The 17,517-nt window shown below is 44.8% G+C and overlaps 1 protein-coding gene across 2 annotated transcripts in view; it reads right to left on the bottom strand.

The window, feature by feature from the left end:
- The window catches only part of FSIP1 (fibrous sheath interacting protein 1), a 186,491-nt gene extending 182,680 nt beyond the window's left edge, over nt 1-3,811 (bottom strand). For both annotated transcript variants that reach the window (XM_084631968.1, XM_084631969.1), the window contains exon 1: nt 3,669-3,811. The gene's annotated coding sequence lies outside the window, so the exon portion shown is untranslated. The remainder of the gene's footprint in view (nt 1-3,668) is intronic.
- Nucleotides 3,812-17,517: the final 13,706 nt, after the last annotated feature.

Raw genomic sequence — 17,517 nt, 5'->3', positions numbered from 1 at the left:
ACGGCTGTTACTCTGAAACCTGTCAGAAAGGAGAAAGTTACAGTACTTATTTATTCTGATTTGCAAAGCTTTAAATCATTCAATCAATAGGCTCCCCATCCTGTATTTCGGCTTCAACACTTTAAATTTACATTCATATTAAAACATTTCATATAATTATGTAGGTACATGGCGGGTTAATTTTATTTATTTATGGAGTATGAGCAATGGCACACACTCCAAGCCCAGATAAACCTTCCCAAACCTTCAGACACCATCCTTCCCAAATGCCTGAGATAAATGATGAGTCTTGCAAAACATATGGAAAGTGAATCCACACGAGACATGATTATTGCAAAAACAAGGAGTTTAATCAATGGGGATATCAAATAGAAGAAACTCTGATTAAAGAGTAAGAAATTATAGGACTTAGCAAGAGAATGGACATAGGAAAAAAGAGAAAAGTCAAATTTAACACTGAAGTAGTGGGAGACAGAAAGGTGAGAAGTACATGTCATAAACTTCTGCAACTTCTTACATATATAATTGCCTCCTGTTGTGTTCTTTCAGATATATTTTCCTAAAATAGTTTTAAAAAATTAAATATATTTTTCAAGTTCTCTTAATAGCTAGTTTTCAGAGGTGGTCAAAAATTCTCAAACTTAGTCAAGAAATGAGCATTTTGGGCCATCAGAAATTGTTTTTTCACTAAAACAAAAATTGTGTCTTATATTTTTCAGTTTCTTTCCTCCCTTTTTCAGTTATCAAATGGAAAAAAAAGAGTGGGATTTGGCAAAAAAAAAAAAAGAAGAAGAAAGAGCATTCATTAATGAAGAAAAGAAAAGAAACAAATGGAGAAAAAGCCCCAATAAAACAATGAAAACTTTTAAAACTAAACTTCATAGATACTTTTGCAAAAGTTTTCAATCAATTCATAATTGTTTCTTTTCAAGAAGCATGGAAAGAATAGGACTGAAATTCCCTATATGGCTAGGTGCAAGCCATTAATCCAAAGTGAGATCGTAAATCCACATGACACAAGGTATCTGAGTCTATTTTAGACATTTCTTTGGGTTCCTGAAAGATATGCTAATAACAGATGTAAGAGAAAATGCAAATGTGGCAATATCTTTTATTAGACTAGCTTCTGGTGATGAAAGAGACCAGCTCTTGAGCTAAAAGGTGCTCTTCTTCAGGTGTGGGAAAGATATCTTTTTAAAAATGATTTTTAAAAAGATTACCTTCCCCAGACCTAAAGAAGAGCTTCATGTAGCTCAGAAGCATGTCTCTTTCACCACCAGAAGCTGGTCCAATAAAAGATATTATCTGACCAAGCTGGTCACTCTCACATCCAGGACCAACACAGCTACAACACAGCCAAAGGCAACAGATGTAGTCAGACACTGCCCATCACATAGCTGAAGTGCTTCTTGTACTGGTTATTCCATCATGAACAGGGAATAACTTACACCCAGGAAGTCTCTTCCTTAAGACAGCCGGATACAAATCTTTAAAAAAGGGAAGGAGGAGGATCCTGGGAACTACAGGCCAGTCAGCCTCACCTCAGTCCACAGAAAAATCATGGAGCAGGTCCTCAAGGAATCAATCCTGAAGCACTTACATGAGAGGAAAGTGATCAGGAACAGTCAGCATGGATTCACCAAGGGAAGGTCATGCCTGACTAATCTAATCGCCTTTTAAGATGAGATTACTGGTTCTGTGGATGAAGGGAAAGCAGTGGATGTATTGTTTCTTGACTTTAGCAAAGCTTTTGACACTGTCTCCCACAGTATTCTTGTCAGCAAGTTAAAGAAGTATGGGCTGGATGAATGCACTATAAGGTGGGTAGAAAGTTGGCTAGATTGTCGGGCTCAACGGGTAGTGATCAATGGTTCCATGTCTAGTTGGCAGCCGGTGTCAAGTGGAGTGCCCTAGGGGTCGGTCCTGGGGCCGGTTTTGTTCAATATCTTCATAAATGATCTGGAGCATGGTGTGGATTGCACTCTCAGCAAATTTGCGGATGATACTAAACTGGGAGGAGTGGTAGATACGCTGGAGGGCAGGGATAGGATACAGAGGGACCTGGACAAATTGGAGGATTGGGCCAAAAGAATTCTGATGAGGTTCAATAAGGATAAGTGCAGGGTCCTGCACTTAGGACGGAAGAACCCAATGCACAGCTACAGACTAGGGACCGAATGGCTAGGCAGCAGTTCTGCAGAAAAGGACCTAGGAGTGACAGTGGACGAGAAGCTGTATATGAGTCAGCAGTGTGCCCTTGTTGCCAAGAAGGCCAATGGCATTTTGGGATGTATAAGTAGGGGCATAGCGAGCAGATCGAGGGACGTGATCGTCCCCCTCTATTCGACATTGGCGAGGCCTCATCTGGAGTACTGTCTCCAGTTTTGGGCCCCACACTACAAGAAGGATGTGGATAAACTGGAGAGAGTCCAGCGAAGGGCAACAAAAATGATTAGGGGTCTGGAACACATGAGTTATGAGGAGAGGCTGAGGGAACTGGGATTGTTTAGTCTGCAGAAGAGAAGAATGAGGGGGGATTTGATAGCTGCTTTCAACTACCTGAGAGGTGGTTCCAGAGAGGATGGTTCTAGACTATTCTCAGTGGTAGAAGAGGACAGGACAAGGAGTAATGGTCTCAAGTTGCAGGGGGGGAGGTTTAGGTTGGATATTAGGAAAAACTTTTTCACTAGGAGGGTTGTGAAACACTGGAATGCGTTGTCTAGGGAGGTGGTGGAATCTCCTACCTTAGAAGTTTTTAAGGTCAGGCTTGACAAAGCCCTGGCTAGGATGATTTAATTGGGGATTGGTCCTGCTTTGAGCAGAGGGTTGGACTAGATGACCTTCTGGGGTCCCTTCCAACCCTGATATTCTATGATTCTATGAAATACCTGGGCCGCAGGCATGCTTCCCTCAAAGTTAGTAGCAGGTGCTGCTGCCAAGCGACGCTGGCCACACGGCCCCCTTCAGTGCTCTGCCACGTTGTGCGTGGGTGCATTTGGAACAGTGCAAACCCAGACAGCAGAATACACTGCTCCAGCCCAGCAGCACAGAGCGCCTGCCCTGGGGCAACAAGTGGGATGTATGGCCCTGGTTAGCTCCCCTCTGGAGAATGTACCATTTGTAGGCAGTGCTTTAGGTGACGTGCTGCCTTTGATACAAGCTCTTTCCCAGTTCGTCTTCCCATGGTGCCCCGTTACAGGGGACGCAGCAAGGGTGAGACTCTTGGGAGGAGCCCCCTCCCCCCGCTCCCCTCCCCCATAGGTGCAATAACAGGGAGGCTGGGGGTGCTACTGAACTCCCTGGCTTGACATGATTTCCAACATATATAGGATTTACAGTTTGGTTCAATAAAAAGTGCTTGTGGCACCTTAGAGACTAACCAATTTATCTGAGCATAAGCTTTCCTAAGCTACAGCTCACTTCATCGGATGCATCCACAGGTGCCACAAGTACTCCTTTTCTTTTTGCAGATACAGAGTAACACGGCTGCTACTCTGAAACCTGTCAGTTTGGTTCAATGGCTCTCAGCAACCCCCACTATAAAAACTGTTCCAACACCCCTGCCCTCCCTCCAACAGGCCCTCAGCTCCTAGCCCTATGGAGGGCAACCGACCAGCGCCCACAGCTAACGAGCCCCATAGCATGCGCAGCCCCGCCCCTACACTCACCCAGACGGAGCGCAGCCAGGCTCCGCAACAATGGACTCAGCGCGGGGTCGCGCGAGCCCTGCTCCGCTACCCTCCCTCTGCCGGCTGGCAACCTGAGCCCCTTTCCCAGCCCCGCTGCGCTCCCGTGCGCAGTACATCCGGGAACGCCGTTTCCAAGCCAACCAACAACTACGTCTCACTTCCTAGTTTATTTCTCGCGAGAACTGTAACCCAGCTCTCTTTACTCCCTGCCGTCACCTGAAAGTGGACGGTACCATTCACGGGGAAAGGAGGAGGGGGGAATCGCTACCTGAAGCAGGCCCTGCCTCTATGCACCTAGCTGTGGGAAGATTCATGTCCCTCCCACCCGTTCGTGGCGAAGAGGAGGGGCCGCTCCGCTCTGCTTCCTTTGTAAGGGGCTCGTCGTGGCAGGTGCCACCTTTTCTCATGGTTCAGCCCTAACGGCGCAAGTTCTGTCACTGAAATTAAAGCTCTCTTCTGTAAATACGCGAATACTGTGACTATAGGGGCAAGCTGGGGCCCAGCGTAAACACCGCACCGGCAGTACTGCCCTGCCTTTCCGGCGGGAGAGAACGGGTGCCGCTAGCGCTGTGGTTCTCAAACCTTTTGCACTGGTGACCCCTGTCACACAGCAAGCCTCTGAGTGCGACACCCCCCCCCCTTATAAGTTGAAAACACTTTTTTTGTATATTTAACACCATTATAAATGCTGGCAGTAAAGCAGGGTTGGGGGTGGAAGCTGACAGCTCGTGACCCCCCCCCCCCCCATGTAATAACCTCATGACCCCCTGAGGGGGTCCTGACCCCCAGTTTGAGAACCGCTGCACTAGTGGCAACTGTCCACTTCCGGCTGAAGCTAAACCCTCTCTCACTGGCTAGAAAACCTCCATTGAAACTCACGAGACCCCCTTTGTGTTGTCCAAACTGGTAGAATGCAAAAGAATGTAAGCAGTGTCAGGATGAGATCCACCCTGACATCTGGTGGTGAGGTGTGGCAAGTTGTGGAAAAGAACTTCAGGGGCTGATCTCATTTGCATAGGCACACCCACCACGCCTAGAATGAGACCATAGCTGCCCAAATGGTCACTTTGGCTGCTGTGGGATCCCCAGTGTCTCTGTTATTGGGGCAGGAAGAATAAATTGTTATTACCCTGATTATGGGAACTGTGCTTGGAACTGTACGTGGCCTTTTGTTATGATGGAGGGATTCACCATCAACTAAGTAGCACTCGCTAGGCAAGGGTCATGGGTTCCAAAACTGTGTGAATGGAGAGAGGCTGGGGACAAGTATTAATACTTGGTGGCATGGCCCCTTGGTGAGGGCCTTACATGCTAATTGCACTTCCTCCTCTCTCCACTGTGGAATATCAGAGCTAATTTTGATTTCATTAGAAGTCTAGTTATAGGCTGCTGAGCTCCCTTTGTGCTGACAGTGTACCAGCACTGGGGCTCCCCTATTATAAGCTGAATTCACCTAAGAGCTGAAATCACTGAGTGTTGTGCTAAGTAGTGGGGGAGCCGGAAGATATATTGTGGAGCAGTTCGATGCCGGCGCAGTGTGTGGATGGCAGGAGCTGCTTGTGGGCCGTGGAGCTGAGTGAAGGAGTTCGTGGGGCGGCTGGCGGAGCGGAGCGCAGCTGAGCGAAGGAGTTCGTGGGGCGGCTGGCGGAGTGGAGCGCCGCTATGGGGCGGTCAGCTTCAGATCACGTAAGGTGCCTCTTACCCCTGTCCCATTTCCACCCAGGTTGGGAGGTAAAGCTCCGCAGATAAACTTTCGAACTCTGGGGCTGCCCTGACCAGGGACAGAGATTTTTGGGGCATTGGACTTTTGGGACTTTGGGTGATTTGGGGTTGCTGGACTCAAGAACCAAAGGGAAAAGGGCATGCCCCAATTTGCCTGGGGTGGGTTTTTTTTGCTCATGGGTTGTGTTATGAATCCTGTTGGTGGTGTTTCCCCAACATAATGCCACATTGTTTCTCTCTGTTATTAAAAGACTTTTGCTACACTCAGACTATGTGCTTGCGAGAAGGGAAGTATTGCCTCTTGGAGGCGCCTAGCGGGGGTGGTATATATTTGTCCCAGGTCACTGGGTGGGGGCTCGAGCCGGTTTGCATTGTGTTATTGGAATGGAACCCCTAGATATTGAACCCGGCCCTTGTTGCTGCCAACTCTGACGGGCAGAAGGGTTACAAGAATAAGTGAAATGTAAACTACATTTTCAAAACTAATTAACTTTTAATAAGTTTAAAATATTAGTAAACTAGGTAATGAAATAATTTTAAAACAATTTGTTAAAAATTCTTGATGAAAAACTAAAGAAATTCATAGAGTCCCTTGTCATCCACTAGATGGTGCAGCAAGCTGCCCTTTTTTCCCCTTTCTTTTTGCACATTGTATCTAAATTCCATGGGGCTCCAGAAATGGCTCGCTATAATAGGGTTTCTGGATGTGTTAAACTCTTAACAGCTTACGGCGGATTGAATGTGAATGACCATTACTTTAGAGTAGCGCCTGCTAAGGCAGGAGGGAGAGGGTGTAGTCTTGGGTTGCAACAATCTTCCTGATAGGATAACTCGTAAAAGGGAGATTGCTGGTTTTTTCCAGACTAAAAGTGGATTTATAGTTAAAGTGTTGAATTGTGGTGTAGCGGAGATAAGAAATTTCATGACTCTGTCTCTTAAATAGTTAATCTAGTACTAGGAACCAATGCGTATCTTTTTTTTCTAATGATGATTTGTCTAGTTTCCTATATATGAATGCTTCCTTAACTAATAGCATATACGGCATTCGTCCTCATTTATGTGTCTGTTTTTAATGAGCCCATTAAAATTGAGTGTTATACCCGGTAATGACAGGTTTCAGAGTAACAGCCGTGTTAGTCTGTATTCGCAAAAAGAAAAGGAGTACTTGTGGCACCTTAGAGACTAACCGATTTATTAGAGCATAAGCTTTCGTGAGCTACAGCTCACTTCATCAGATGCATATCGTGGAAACTGCAGCAGACTTTATCTGCTGCAGTTTCCACGATATGCATCTGATGAAGTGAGCTGTAGCTCACGAAAGCTTATGCTCTAATAAATCGGTTAGTCTCTAAGGTGCCACAAGTACTCCTTTTCTCTATACCCGGTAATGTATATCTTTACTCACTATCCTCAACTGATTATTCATTGTTATAAGGGATTGTGATAGAAGAGAGAGTGAACTAGTAAAACTACACCTTGTTATGGGCTGGTTTCTAGTTGGAAAATCTGGTTGCCAGAATGTATGCCACTTTCTTAGGACAACATAACTGCTGTTATCTACAGCACAATTCTGATTGATAAATGCACACAGAGTAATATACGGGACTTACAGCTTCTTAAAAGCATGTGTCATTTTTAGGGCTGTCAAGTGATTAAAAAATTAATCGCACTGTTAAACAATAATAGAATACTATTTATTTAAATATTTTCAAATGTTTTCTACATTTTCAAATCTATTGATTTCAATTAAAACACAGAATACAAAGTGTACAGTGTATACTTTGATTACAAGTATTTGCAGTGTAAAAAACAGTATTTTTCAATTCAACTAATAAAAATTACAGTAGAGTATTTGTATCATGAAAGTTGAACTTATGAATGTAGAAATATGTAAAAAAACTGTATTCAAAAATAAAACAATGTAAAATTTTAGAGCCCAAAAGTCCACTCAGTCCTACTTCTTGTTCAGCCAATCACTCAAACAAGTTTCTTTACGTTTGCAGGAGATAATACTGCCTGCTTCTTGTTTATATCACCTGAAAATGAGAACAGGCGTTCCCATGGCACTGTTGTAGCCAGCGTCACAAGTTATTTACATGCCAGATACGCTAAAGATTCATATGTCCCTTCATTCTTCAACCACGATTCCATGGGACATGTGTCCATGCTGATGACGGGATCGGCTTGATAACAATCCAAAGCAGTGCGGACCAACGCATGTTCATTTTCATTATCTGCATCAGATGCCACCAGTAGAAGATTGATTTTTCTTTTCTAGTGGTTCGGGTTCTGTAGTTTCTGCATTAGAGTGGTGCTCTGTTAAGACTTCTGAAAGCATGTTCCACATCTTGTCCCTCTCGGATTTTTGAAGACACTTCAGATTCTTAAATCTTGGTCAAGTGCTGTAGCTATCTTTAGAAATCTCATATTGGTACTTTCTTTGTGTTTCAAATCTGCAGTGAAAGTGTTCTTAAAATGAACAACATGTGCTGGGTCATCATCCAAGACTGCTGTAACCTGAAATATATGGCAGAATGCAGATAAAACAGAGCAGGGGAAAATAGAATTCTCCCCCAATGAATTCAGTCACAAATTTAATTAACACATTTTTAACGAGCATCATCAGCATAGAAGCAAGTCCTCTGGAATGGTGGCTGAAGCATAAAGGGGCATATAAATGTTTAGCATATCTGGGACATTAATACCTTGCAATGCCAACTACGAAAGTGCCATGTAAATGCCTGTTCTCACTTTCTGGTGACATTGTAAATAAGAAGAGGGCACATTATCTCCTGTAAATGTAAACAAATTTGTTTGTCTTAGCAACTGGCTGAACAAGAAGTAGGACTGAGTGGACTTGTAGGCTCTGAAGTTTTACATTGTTTTGTTTTTGAGTGCAGTTATGTAACAAACAAAAAAACCCGACATTTGTAAGTTGCACTTTCAAGACAAAGATTGCACTACAGTACTTGTATGAGGTGAATTGAAATATACTATTTCTTTTGTTTATCATTTTTACAGTGCAAGTATTTGAAATAAAAAATATACACTTTGATTTCAATTACAACATAGAATACAATATATATGAAAATGTAGAAAAACATCCAAAATATTTAATAGATTTCAATTGGTATTCTATTGTTTGACAGTGCAATTCAAACTGTGATTAATGGCAATTCATTTTTAATCACAATTAATTTTTTGAATTAATTGCATGAGTTAACTGCGATTAATCGACAGCCCAAGTCATTTTATAATTATACTAATTTATTGGTATCTTTTCTGGTATTTAGTAGAGTAATTATATGACAGGATTCGCAATTAAAATGGATACACATAATGCAGAAAACCCTCGCGTCACTGCATATATTTTAATGTGCTATGAGATTTAAATATTTTGAGCTCCAAGTATATTCAGACACCAACATTAATCTGCAATTGAGATGACGGTATTTAAAACAGCTTTTAAGATCCAGGGAGGACCTCAAAGCAGCTTATTTATAATGCTGTGGATCAAGTCTGAAACTGTATTATACATACTGTGCTATGAAAAGTATGCCATTTGATGTGTAGAACATTGCAGATAAGTATGTACTGTAATTTGGAGCAGAAAATGAACATTAATTAATCTGGGGATTCTTAAAAATTAGGTTCAGACCAGAAACTTCTATTAGAATATAAATCTTAAGGGGAAATTTTTCCTGTAATATTCATGTTGAAGGGGTTTAGTACCACAAATGTCTGTGTATATGAATATATTAAACACACAATCTGCCACTTTACTAGAAATGTCATTTTCATTTTAAAAAATAATGAATAGAATGAACGATTGTGAATCATCTCAGGCATAACAGCAACATTTTTAGAGCAGGAAACTCCTAGGCTCAATTCCAAATTCCATCCCTGACTTGCTTTGTGGTTTTTTGGACAGTCACTTAACCATGATATTCCTCAGTTCCAATTTAGAAAATGAGGATAATATATACTTACCTTATATAGGGGCATTATGCAGTTTGTAGAGAGCTAGAGATCCTTTGATGATACATGCTATAGAAGTGCAGCATATTACAATCAAGAAAGAAAACATAACAGAAACATGAACAGAAGTGTTGATGCCTGTAGCCTGAATATCTTCCCTTCTAACATTTAAGATTTTTATTTATGTGCCCAACAATAGTGTACAGAACATTACATTGCACCATTTTATTTGTACGTATATTTATGGTAATGATAGCTTTGGATTTGTGCCCCCGACCCTTTTTAAAATAAATTTAAATAAATGGCATGTGGCAATCATACTGGTCAGGATGCCAGAACAAAACCCCTAGCCACCAGTTCAGACTGGTTTTAACACTTTGGTACATTTGTGACACATTTATTGGCTCAGAGTTTGCATGGAGACACATCGAGCCCTCAGGGACACCAAAGCAGATTTTCCATCCAAGAACTAGTATTAGAGAAAAAAAGGATGATTAAGAGAATCACCCTTTTCAGACTGGTTTCTACTCTACTTCTGGACAGCAAGTGGATTCAGGGCTGGATCTAGACTGTTCTCATTGGATCTAGACTGTTCTCAGTGGTAGCTGGTGACAGAACAAGGAGTAATGGTTTCAAGTTGCAATGGGGGAGGTTTAGGTTGGATATTAAGAAAAACTTTTTCACTAGGAGGGTGGTGAAACACTGGAATGCGTTACCTAGGGAGGTGATAGAATCTCCTTCCTTAGATATTTTTAAGGTCAGGCTTGACGAAGCCCTGGCTGGGATGATTTAGTTGGGGATTGGTCCTGCTTTGAGCAGGGGGTTGGACTAGATGACCTCCTGAGGTCTTCCAACCGTGAGATTCTATGATTCTATGATTCTAAGGCAATCAGGGACCTAAGTACAGTGTAAATACAAGCTTCCTGCACCCAGCATCACAGGGCTCTCCCACCCCAGTAACACACAGGGAGTTCAAGATGCCTTACTCTTCCCCTAGCAGCAGGGACAGAGGTCCCTTCTCCTCTCAGGACAGTGTCAAGGAGGTAAGTAGCATAGGGCCTCCTTTCCCCTTAAGTGCAGCAGAAAGGCACCCCTCTCCCCCTGGGAGCAGCAGGGGTCCCTTCTCTTGGAGTGGCAGGGAGGCAGTGGGGAGAAGGAGGTCTCCCAGAATATATCCCCAGCAGCGATAGCATATCTGCTTGGGTCAGTAGACCAGGCTTGTTGCATTCTTCTCCTGCCACACTTAGGGTATGTCTACACTACGAAATTAGGTCGAATTTATAGAAGTCGGTTTTTTTTAGAAATCGTTTTTATATATTCGAGTGTGTGTGTCCCCACAGAAAATGCTCTAAGTGCATTAAGTGCATTAACTAGGCGGAGTGCTTCCACAGTACCGAGGCAAGCGTCAACTTCTGGAGTGTTGCACTGTGGGTAGCTATCCCACAGTTCCCGCAGTCTCTGCTGCCCATTGGAATTCTGGGTTGAGATCTCAATGCCTGATGGGACTAAAACATTGTCACGTGTGGTTCTGGGTACATATCCTCAGGTCCCCGTTCTCTCCCTCCCTCTGTGAAAGCAAGGGCAGACAATCGTTTCACGCCTTTTTTCCTGAGTTACCACGGCAAGCATGGAGCCCGCTCAGGTAACCGTCACCATATGTCTCCTGGGTGCTGGCAGACGTGGTACTGCATTGCTACACAGCAGCATCAACCCATTGCCTTCTGGCAGCAGATGGTACAGTAGGACTGGTACCCGTCATCGTCATGTCTGAGGTGCTCCTGGTCGCCTCTGTGAGGTCGATCAGGAGTGCCTGGGCAGACATGGGCGCAGGGACTAAATTTGGAGTGACTTAACCAGGTCATTCTCTTTGTCCTGCAGTCAGTCCTATTGAACCATCTTATGGTGAGCAGGCAGGCGATACGGATTGCTAGCAGTCCTACTGTACCATCTTCTGCCAGGCAGGCAAGAGATGAGGATGGCTAGCAGTCCTACTGCACCATCTTCCGCCGAGCAGCCATGAGATGTGGATGGCTTGCAGTCCTTCTGCACCGTCTGCTGCCAGCCAAAGATGTAAAAGATAGATGGAGTGGATCAAAACAAGAAATAGACCAGATTTGTTTTGTACTCATTTGCTTCCCCCCGTCCCCCATCTAGGGGAGTCATTCCTCTAGGTCACACTGCAGTCACTCACAGCGAAGTTGCAGCGAGGTAAATCTAGCCAAGTATCAATCAGAGGCCAGACCAACCTGCTTGTTCCAATAAGAAGAATTACTTAGGTGCACCATTTCTTATTGGAACCCTCCCTGAAGTCCTGCCTGAAATACTCATTGATGTAAAGCCACCCCCTTTGTTGATTTTAATTCCCTGTAAGCCAACCGTGTAAGCCATGTCATCAGTCGCCCCTCCCTCCATCTGAGCAACGGCAGACAATTGTTCCGCGCCTTTTTTCTGTGCGGACGCCATACCAAGGCAAGCATGGAGGCCGCTCAGCTCACTTTGGCAATTAGGAGCACATTAAACACAACACGCATTATCCAGCAGTATATGCAGCACCAGAACCTGGCAAAGCGATACCGGGCGAGGAGGCGACGTCAGCATGGTCACATGAGTGATCAGGACATGGACACAGATTTCTCTGAAAGCATGGGCCCTGCCAATGCATGCATCATAGTGCTAATGGGGCAGGTTCATGCTGTGGAATGCCGATTCTGGGCTCGGGAAACAAGCACAGACTGGTGGGACCGCATAGTGTTGCAGGTCTGGGACGATTCCCAGTGGCTGCGAAACTTTCGCATGCGTAAGGGCACTTTCATGGAACTTTGTGACTTACTTTCCCCTGCCCTGAAGCGCATGAATACCAAGATGAGAGCAGCCCTCACAGTTGGGAAGCGAGTGGCGATAGCCCTGTGGAAGCTTGCAATGCCAGACAGCTACCGGTCAGTTGGGAATCAATTTGGAGTGGGCAAATCTACTGTGGGGGCTGCTGTGATGCAAGTAGCCCACGCAATGAAAGATCTGCTGATATCAAGGGTAGTGACGCTGGGAAATGTGCAGGTCATAGTGGATGGCTTTGCTGCAATGGGATTCCCTAACTGTGGTGCGGCCATAGACGGAACCCATATCCCTATCTTGGCACTGGAGCACCAAGCCGGCAAGTACATAAACCGCAAGGGGTACTTTTCAATCGTGCTGCAAGTTCTGGTGGATCACAAGGGACATTTCACCAACATCAAAGTGGGATGGCCGGGAAAGGTACATGACGCTCTCATCTTCAGGAACTCTGGTCTGTTTCAAAAGCTGCAGGAAGGGACTTTATTCCCAGACCAGAAAATAACTGTTGGGGATGTTGAAATGCCTATAGTTATCCTTGGGGACCCAGCCTACCCTTTAATGCCATGGCTCATGAAGCCGTACATAGGCAGCCTGGACAGTAGTCAGGAGCTGTTCAACTACAGGCTGAGCAAGTGCAGAATGGTGGTAGAATGTGCATTTGGACGTTTAAAGGCGCGCTGGCGCAGTTTACTGACTCGCTTAGCCCTCAGTGAAACCAATATTCTCACTGTTATTACTGCTTGCTGTGTGCTCCACCAGATCTGTGAGAGTAAGGGGGAGACGTTTATGGCAGGGTGGGAGGTTGAGGCAAATCGCCTGGCTGCTGGTTACGCGCAGCCAGACACCAGGGTGGTTAGAAGAGCACAGGAGGGTGTGGTATGCGTCAGAGAAGCTTTGAAAACCAGTTTCATGACTGGCCAGGCTACGGTGTGAAAGTTCTGTTTCTTTCTCCTTGATGAAACCCCCCGCCCCTTGGTTCACTCTACTTCCCTGTAAGCTAACCACCCTCCTCTCCTCCCTTCGATCACCACTTGCAGAGGCAATAAAGTCATTGTTGCTTCACATTCATGCATTCTTCATTCATTCATCACACAAATAGGGGGATGAGTAACAAGGTAGCCCAGGAGGAGTGGTGGAGGAGGGAAGGAAAATGCCACACAATACTTTAAAAGTTTACAACTTTAAAATTTATTGAATGCCCGCCTTCTGTTTTTTGGGCAATCCTCTGTGGTGGAGTGGGTGGTTGGCCGGAGGCCCCCCACCGCGTTCTTGGGCGTCTGGGTGTGGAGGCTATGGAACTTGGGGAGGAGGGTGGTTCGTTACACAGGGGCTGTAGTGGCAGTCTGTGCTCCAGCTGCCTTTGCTGCAGCTCAGCCATACAGTGGAGCATACTGGTTTGATCCTCCAGCAGCCTCAGCATTGAATCAAGCCTCCTCTCATCACACTGCCGCCACATTTGAGCTTCAGTCCTGTCTTCAGCCCCCCACTTACTCTCTTCAGCCCGCCACCTCTCCTCCCGGTCATTTTGTGCTTTTCTGCACTCTGACATTATTTGCCTCCACGCATTCGTCTGTGCTCTGTCAGTGTGGGAGGACAGCATGAGCTCAGAGAACATTTCATCACGAGTGCGTTTTTTTTTTCTTTCTAATCTTCACTAGCCTCTGGGAAGGAGAAGATCCTGTGATCATTGAAACACATGCAGCTGGTGGAGAAAAAAAAGGGACAGCGGTATTTAAAAAGACAGATTTTATAAAACAGTGGCTACACTCTTTCAGGGTAAACTTTGCTGTTAACATTACATACATAGCACATGTGCTTTCGTTACAAGGTCGCATTTTGCCTCCCCCCACCGCATGGCTACCCGCTCAACCCTCCCCCCTCCCCGTGGCTAACAGCGGGGAACATTTCTGTTCAGCCACAGGCAAACAGCCCAGCAGGAACGGGCACCTCTGAGTGTCCCCTGAAGAAAAGCACCCTATTTCAACCAGGTGACCATGAATGATATCTCCCTCTCCTGAGGATAACACAGAGAGATAAAGAACGGATGTTGTTTGAACGCCAGCAAACATACACTGCAATGCTTTGTTGTACAATGATTCCTGAGTACGTGTTACTGGCCTGGAGTGGTAAAGTGTCCTACCATGGAGGATGCAATAAGGCTGCCCTCCCCAGAAACCTTTTGCAAAGGTTTTGGGAGTACATCCAGGAGAGCCGCGAATGCCAGGGCAAAGTAATCCTTTCACATGCTTGCTTTTAAACCATGTACAGTATTTTAAAAGATACACTCACCGGAGGTCCCTTCTCTGCCTGCTGGGTCCAGGAGGCAGCCTTGGGTGGGTTCGGGGGGTACTGGCTCCAGGTCCAGAGTGAGAAACAGTTCCTGGCTGTCGGGAAAACCGATTTCTCCGCTTGCTTGCTGTGAGCTATCTACAACCTCATCATCATCATCATCTTCTTCATCCCCAAAACCTGCTTCCGTGTTGCCTCCATCTCCATTGAAGGAGTCAAACAACACAGCTGGGGTAGTGGTGGCTGAACGCCCTAAAATGGCATGCAGCTCATCATAGAAGCGGCATGTTTGGGACCCGGAGCAGCCGTTTGCCTCTCTGGTTTTCTGGTAGGCTTGCCTCAGCTCCTTAAGTTTCATGCAGCACTGCTTCGGGTCCCTGTTATGGCCTCTGTCCTTCATGCCCTGGGAGATTTTGACAAAGGTTTTGGCATTTCGAAAACTGGAACGGAGTTCTGATAGCATGGATTCCCTTCCCCATACAGCGATCAGATCCCGTACCTCCCATTCAGTCCATGCTGGAGCTCTTTTGCGATTCTGGGACTCCATCATGGTCACCTCTGTGTCATGTAGTAGTTAGACTGTGACACGGGAGATATGACTCTAGACTGAATTAACCTCTCTCTATGCCTCACTTTCCCTAGCCATAAAATGAGGATAACACTTCCCTGACTCACATGGATGTCAAGAAGCTTAATTCAGTGGTTTTCAAGCAGGAGTACATGTACCTCTGGGGTACACAGAGGTCTTCCAGGGGGTACATCAACTCATCTAGATATTTGCCTCATTTTGCAACGGGCTACATAAAAAGGACTAGTGAAGTCAGTACAAACTGAAATTTAATAGAATGACTTGTTTATACTGCTCTATAATATCAGTGTTTCTCAACCTGGGGGTGGCGACTTCCCAGGGAGGTTGTGGGATGGATTTAGTGTGGTTGCAAGTGCATGGTCAGGATCAGTGGGTGGTAAGCAGGGACCCTGCAAAGCTAAGATACATGCTGACGCCTAAGCTCCCCCAGGGCTGAAATCAGACTCCTGAAAGGGGTATGGTAGTCTGGAAAATTTGAGAACCACTGGCTTAATTCATTCATGTTGTTCAAGTATTTGGAGATTCTGGGATTATTATTCCTTTTTTACATCAAACACACTTCTCAAATGCCCAGCACAAACCTAAGGCCAGTACTGGCGGCAGCCAAAACTTGCAACTAGCACCTCTTATAACCTATATGTATCTCTCTAAATGTATTAGAAGTTACATTATAATATGGATTATAACATGCAGGAAGGACAAAGCACCCCACCTTGTGCCTTTCTCCCCACAAATACTGGCATTATCGAGGATCCCAGACCAGTCATAGCTCTGAGAATGCGTATCACTCCAGCTCATCATGATGAGCACTATTCCTTGTTGTCATTCTGTTTCACATGTGTTTGTTAAAGTTGTCCAACCATTTGGGGGGGGGTACATTAGATATTCACCTGCTCAGATATTTCCTAAGTGAACAGTAAGATTATTATCTAACTGTACAACAAACTAATGAGAGCATCTTGATATGAGAGCATGATGAACGCAGAGGGACTGATTCTGAAATTGGTGTGAATCAGGGGTATCTTCCAGTGTATAATGGGATAGAATAGGGCCAAAAATTCTGATCACACTCACATTTTTTGGTGTATCTATCTGAGATGCATCTAAATTGCCTAAGCACCATACATGGCACTCTGGCAGTAGTGCTGGATAAACCTCATATAGTTCAGAGTTTAGAATTAATCCAGATAAATATCTGAAATGTGGCTGCTTTTCTGAAACTGATCTGGATTATATAACCCTCTTATTCCTACAAAATTAGGCTGGAAAGCTCTTTAAAACAGGATTTTGTGAGGATTCTTCTTCATCTAGTTCCTCTCTTTCAAGGTTCTGTACATCACAGTTCCTCCAGCCATCCCTCTCATGGCACACTGTGTTCCATTCCCTCCTGATGTCCTTATTTGTACCCTTCTCTCTCTCATGTTAACAACTTCTTCTGAGCCTGCGAACCTCTCTGCTTGGAACTTCCTTTCTTTCCTTGGGTACCTAATTATCAGAAGAGCTCAGCACCTGCAGCTCCCATTGAAGCTGGAGATTGTAATTGCTCAGTGGTCTCTGAGGGCCACATCCTCAGAAGAATAGCAGTGGAAGTTAGGAACCTAAATAACTTTGTGGATACCTAAGTGATTCCCCCACCCCTGTTTTTTTAAATTCAAATCCCTACTCACAATACTCATCCTGTACAGTCATTCACCATTAAGCTATTGGGGGAGAGGGGAAACCTGCATTATCTGACATTTTTATCATCAACTTCTGTATAATATTTATATGCTAGATCTATATTATCTGTTTGATTTAAATAATAAACCCCTTAGTGGTAAGGACTGTGTGATTCAGTGATGGCTTGTAATGCACGGAAACAGCAATGCCCCCACAAGCACCTTCTTTTGAGAGTGTCTAGTCCTTCCTTATTATCCCCATAGCCGGGTTCCCCTCATATAGGAACCATTTTTCCAGCATGCCTTTCTGGGAAATATGCTCTTTACAGAGGGCAGAGCCAAGCAGCTATAGATCTGAAGTGGCCATTTTGCAAATGGCCTCTGCTTGCTGTATCTCCCTCTTTTTCTACCAGTAGGGTCTATTGCAGTGGTTCTCAACCTTTTTTTTCTCGCGGATCACTTGAAAATTGCTGAGCGTCTCAGCAGACCACGTAAGGATCTTTCCAAATGTTGTTTGTACCATTAGCTAACTATTGTAAAACGTTTTCGATAAAAGCGCTATAAAAAAACCCAATAATAATTAACTTTTTTTGTTCTACAAATAAAAGCACACAACTCATATTTTAATATCAGTAGTCTTACCTTTCTAATGCAATGGATGTGCCCTCTCTTCCCCGCTGCAGCAGCCCCTGAGCTGGGGCTGGGAAGGAGGGCCGTCTCTCCCCGGCAGCCGCAGCCCTGGAGCTGGGGAAAGTCACCT

This window comes from Lepidochelys olivacea, assembly GCF_965140295.1.
Source record: "Lepidochelys olivacea isolate rLepOli2 genome assembly, chromosome: 6".
In the NCBI taxonomy this organism is placed as follows: Eukaryota; Metazoa; Chordata; order Testudines; family Cheloniidae; genus Lepidochelys; species Lepidochelys olivacea.
This window is presented reverse-complemented; position numbering and strand designations above follow the sequence as displayed.